Here is a 6,211-nt window from a genome sequence, read left to right as displayed (position 1 = left end):
AGGAAGTATGAAGATTAGAGAGGAAATTAATAAAATAGAAAATAAGAAAACAGTAGAGAAAACCTATGAAACCAAAATTTTGAAACCAAAATTTACTTATTTGAAAAGATGAACAAAACTGACAAAACTTTAGCTAGACTGAGCAAGAAATTAATCATAATTTATAATTATCACTAATAATTGGAGGCAAGACTCAAATTACTAAAATCAGGAATGAAAGAGGGGCATTACTACTGACCTTACCGAAATAAAGAGGGTTATAAGGGAATACTATGAACAGCTATATGTCAATAAATTAGATAACTTATATGAAATAGACAAATTCCTAGAAACATACAAACTATGGAGATTAAATCAAGAAAAAAATCTGAATAGACCTGTAACAAGAGATGTAATTATAAAACAAAGCAAAACAAACTCCATACAAAGAAAACCCCAGGCCCATATGTCTTTACTGATGAATCTGCCAACATTTAAAGTATTAATACCAATTCTTCACAGACTCTTCCAAAAAATAAAATAGGAGGGAATACTTCCCAACTCATTCTATGAGGTCAGTATACCCTGATACCAAAACCAGATGAAGACATCAAAGAAAAAATTATAGACCAATATGAATATGGACACAAAAATCATCAACAAAATATGAGCCAACTGAGTCCAGAAACATATAAAAAGGATTACATACCATGGCTAAATGGGGTTTATTTGTGGAATGCTAGATCGGTTTCATATCCAAAAAAATTAGTTAATGTAATATATCTTATCAGTAGGATAAAAACCAAAAACCCTATGACCATTTCAATAGATGCAAAAAAAGGCATTTGATAAAATCCAACACCCTATTCATGATAAAAACACAAACTAGGATTCAAGGGAACTTCCCTAATCTGATAAAGGGAATCTACAAAAACCCTACAGCAAAGATCACACTTAATAGTGAAAGACTGAATGCTTTCTCCCCTTAAGATAAAGAACAAGACAAGGATGTCCTTTCTCACCACTTCTATTAAATATTGTATTGGAGGTCTAGCCAAGGCAATTAGGCAAGAAAATTGAATAAAAGGCATCTGGATTGGAAAGGAAAAAAATGAAACTATTAACAATGATATGATTTTGTATATAGGCAATCTTTAGAAATCCACTAAAAACTAATAGAACTAACAAATGAATTCAGCAAGGTTGCAAGATACAGGAAGGACCAATAGGCAAAAATCACTGCATTTGTATACACTAGCAATGAATAGTCTAAAAGTGAAATCAAGAACAGCTCAATTTACAATAGCATCAAAAAGAATAAATACTTAGGAATAAATTTAACAAAAGAAGTGCAAAATGTATATTCTGAAAACTACAATGACTTGTTGAGAGAAATTAAAAAAGAATGAAATAAGTAGAAAAATATTCTCTATTCATGGACTGGAAGACTTGCTATTGTTAAGATGGCAATACTTCCCAAATTGATCTACAGATTCAATGCAATCCCTATCAAAATCCTAGTTAGCTTCTTGGCAGAAATTGACAACCTGATCCTAATATTCATATGGAAATTCAAGGGACTTAGAATAGCCAAAACAATCTTGGAAAAGAACAAAGTTTGAGGACTCACACTTTCTGATTTCAAAATTTATGACAAAGCTAGAGTAAGCAATACAGTGTGTTACTTACATAAGGATAGAAACAGATCAATGAAATAAAATTGAAGTCCAGAAATAAACCCTTATATTTGTGGTAAATTGATTTTTGACAAGATTGCCAAATGGGGAAAAATTGTCTTTTCAACAAACATTAATGGGACAGCTGGATATCTACAGGCCAAAGAATTAAGTTGGACTCCTAACTCATACCATATACAAAAATTAATTCAAAATTGACTAAAGACCTAATGTAAGAGCTAAAATTATAAAACACTTAGAAGGTAATATAGGTATAAATTTTTGTGACCTTGTATTGGAAAATTTTTCTTACATATGACATCAAAGACATAAGCAATGAAATAAATAAATAAATAAATAAATAAATAAATAAATAAATTGGAATTCATTAAAATAAAAATCTTTTGTGTTTCAAAGGCCATATCAAAAAAGCAAAAAGACAGCACAGAATGGGAGAATATTTTTGCAAATCATATATGTGATAAAGGGTTCATATCTAGACTATATAAAGAACTATTACAACTCAGTATTAGTAAGACAAATAACCCAATTGAAAATGGGCAAAGGATCTGAATAAACATTTCTCCAAAGAAGATATACAAATGACCAATAAGCACATGAAAAGATGCTCAACATCATTAGTCATTAGGGAAATGCAATCAATGATACACCCCTTCATATACAGTAGGATGGCTACAATAAAAAAGATAGAAATAAGAAGTATCGGTGAAGTTGCAGAGAAGTAGAAACCCTCATACACTGGTGATGGGATTGTAAAATGGTTTGGCTGCTTTGGAGAAATAATTTGGCAGTTACTCAGGACTCAGCAGTTCCACTTCTAGGTGTACACCCATGAGAACTGAAAACATATGTCCACACAAAAACTTGCATGTGAATGTTCATAGCAACAGTATGCATAACAGTCAAAAAATGGAAACAATCCAAATGTCCATCAACTAATGAATGGATAAATACAATAGAATATTATTTGACAATAAAAAAGAATGAAGTACTGATATATATGCTACAACATGGATGACCCTCGAAAATATTCTGGTAAGTGAAAGAATTCAAACACAAAAAGACCACACATTGCATGATTTCATTTATATGAAATGTCAGAATAGACAAATCTATAGAGACAGAAAGTAAATTAGTAGTTGTCCAGGACTGGGAGGGGATGGGGGCATTAAAAAGTGACAGCTAAAGTGTATGAGGTTTTTTTTGGAGATTATAAAAATGTTCTAAAACTGATTGTGGTGATGGTTGCACAATTCTATGAACACTAAATGTATACTCTAAGTGGGTGAATTGTATAATATGTTAATTATATCTCAATAAAGCTGTTATCAAAAAAAAAAAAAAAAAAAGACAAAGGCTGCTTTTCTTTAGCAGTTGGGAGCAATGTAACTGGAAGGCATGATGAAGTTATACAGCTTGCCCCAGACAGGAGGCCAAGATGGGGAAGGCTAAGCTAAGGCAGTGGCAATGCAGATGCTAAAATCAATAGCACGTGGTGATTGATGCACATGGGGACCGAGGAAAGGGAAAGGTCCAGTGTCTCCCTCACTGTCCATGTTCAGTTACTTAGCAAGTCCTGACTCCTAACAGATCTCCCTGTTGCCTATCTCCGCCCCCCTCCTACTATAGACTGAATGTGTGTCCTCCATCAAATTCATAAATTGAAATCCTAACCCCTAGCGTTATGGCACTTGGAGGTGGGGCCTTTGGGAGGTGGGCCCTTTTGGCAGAGCCCTAATGAATGTGATAGTGTCCTTATAAAAGAGACCCCAGAGAGCTCACTTGCCCTTTCTGCCACAGGAGGACACAGTGAGAAGATGGCTATTTATGAACCAGGAAGTGGGTCCTCATAAGACACCATATGTGCTAGCACCTTGATCTTGGACTTCTCAGCCTCCAGAATTTTGAGAAACAAATTTGTGCTGTTTATAACCACCCCTGTCTATGATATTCTGTTATAGCAGTGCAAACAGACCCCCCCCCCATTCTAATCCATCTTCTAAACCACCACCATAGATTCCTTCCTAAAACCCAAATCTAATTGTGTCACCTTATTTCTCAAATTCTTTCAAAGAATCTGAACCCAGTTTATCTCCCACAGCTCTTCCACAATCCCACTCTCCCACCATGCAGAAATATGCACACGCACGCGCACGCGCACACACACACAGCCTTTATTACAGCCACAGGGAACACATGTCTTCTTTAATCTTAATCTTGCCACATGCCTCCTTTGCTCACCCTGTTCTCTCAAGTTGGAATGTCCTTCCTCCTCCTCTACAAGGGTTGAAATTACCTCCGTCCTTCAAGGCCTTATGACAATTCTACCACCTTCATGTAATCTCTCTCTCTCTCTCTCTCTCTCTCTCTCTCTCTCTCTATTTTACTTCCTTCTCTTGGAGCACAGTCTGGTAGAGAAGATAAATGAGACAACTGAGTTCTGTATTACAATGTAAAAATACTTTGACTGGTGTGTGCACAGTGTCTTAGGAAGACAAGGGAAGAAGGTAGAAACTGCTCTGTCAGTTGAAAGATTGAAATTTCACACTCAAGTTGGCTTCCCAGGTTGAAGGCTTAGACCTTGGTAAGGAGGCACTGATTTCATCTTAACTGGTAACTTTCCATGAACTGGCTATTTTCTTAAGAGCAGGGGCTATGTTTTAAATTTCTGTACCCACAGCACCTAGTAGGGGTCCTGGCCAGAAGTGGTGACAATAATCCTTTACAGAAGACTGACTGAATGAGAAGGATTGTCTAACTCACCTTGGAAGAGGGGCAGGAAGTGCTTCCTAGATGAGGTAACACATGAGTTGAATCCTGGAACATGGGTGGAAATGAGCCAGGGAAATTAGAGGAGGAAGGGGGCTCCAAGTGGAACATGAGCAGTGGATGGAGGTATGAAAAACCGGGTCCCCTCAGGGCGTTGGAAGGGGTCAGCAGCCCTGAACAGAGGGCTTAGAAGGGAGGACAGAGAGAGAAATCTGAGAAGGGCCAGATCAAGAGGGCTGTGAATGCCATTTGATGAATTTAAAATTGGTGCAAAAAGCAGTGAGGAGCTACTCAAGAATTTTATGAGAAGATTGCACGGGTGTGAGTGATGTTGAGGAGACAGAATCTAAATCCATCGATTCCAACCTATTTGGAAGACTCTCCCTTCTTAAAATTTCAATTTAATTTGATTTTGAAAAATAGGCAATATATTCACATGATTCAAAATACAAAAGGTGCTAAGGGTTTATTGTGAAAAATCTCTCTTCTTAGCCCCAATGTCCAGACTGTGTGGTCCCCAGCTCCTTCTCTGGGGGACAGTAAGTGTGCCAGAGTCTCCAGTATCTTATGGGCATATATACAATTTGTAGCCCACTGCATTTGCAATTCACTTTTTTCAGTTAACAATATATCTTGGAAATCATTCCATAGAAGTCCCTAAAGAGTGTCTCTGTTTCTTTTTATGGCTGTCAAATATTCCATCGTACGGGTATTCCATAATTTATTTACACTTTGCTCATGTACAAATAAATCTGTGGCATTAATGTTAGGGCTCTCTCTTTAACACCAAAAAGTTTCACCGATCCCCATGAAGATAGTTGTGCTGCCTGTTGATGGAAAAAATATGCGTTACAAAAGACTGCTCTGAATTCAGGAATGCTTTTAGGTGAATTTGTACTTTAATATGTTATTAACATGTTATTGATATAAATTTGAAACTATGTATATGTGACATATTATTTATCCACTCCATAGACAATACTCAGTGTACATATGGATTTAAAGACCCTTATGCCCTAACTGGCTGTTTCCCTCTGGGTCCCCAGACCCAGAGGACTTAGTGTCTGAGTGGTTTGAGGGGGAAAACAGAGGTGGGAATACAGATTGGTGTCCAGGCCTTTGGCATTCTATACTGGAATGATGACGCCCAGGGAGAAGTAGGTTTGGGAAAGGGACAGGCACATGATTTGTGCATGTTGACTTTACTGTGTCTCTAGAATATGTATATTGGAGTTTGAGTTCTGCAGACTGTATTAGTATCCCACCCCAAACTTTGAAATGTCTTAATGAAGCCTGAGGGTTTATCTCGGAGAGTGTTGAGGGCATTTGGTAGAGAGGTCAGACAGCCTGGAGCCTGCATCCGAGTTTCTTGAACTCATTCTTGGGAGCCAGAGAAGGTCTGACTGCCCCATGGTCAAGAAGATTAAATTCTCTGATATCCAAGTAATAGCTAAATATCTTTTGAGCGCCCTCCCCCCCTCAGTGCCAAGCCCGGTGTCAGAGCCCTGGCATGGAGGTGCCCATAGACCAGTGGGGATACACAGAGAAACATGTAATTAAATATTATGTAATGCATAATGGTTATGGTAGTCCTAAGATATGTCCACAAATTCTGTGATGCTCCTTGCTCCGAAAAGTAGAATCTACTTCCCTTCTACTCCAATGTGTGCTAGGCTTAGGGACTCACTTCCAACTAATAGATGGAAATGATAGTGTGTGACTTCTGAAGCTAGATCATAAAAGACATTGTGCTTCCATCTTGCTCT

This window comes from Rhinolophus sinicus, linkage group LG03 (assembly GCF_036562045.2).
Source record: "Rhinolophus sinicus isolate RSC01 linkage group LG03, ASM3656204v1, whole genome shotgun sequence".
Taxonomy (NCBI): Eukaryota; Metazoa; Chordata; class Mammalia; order Chiroptera; family Rhinolophidae; genus Rhinolophus; species Rhinolophus sinicus.
This window is presented reverse-complemented; position numbering follows the sequence as displayed.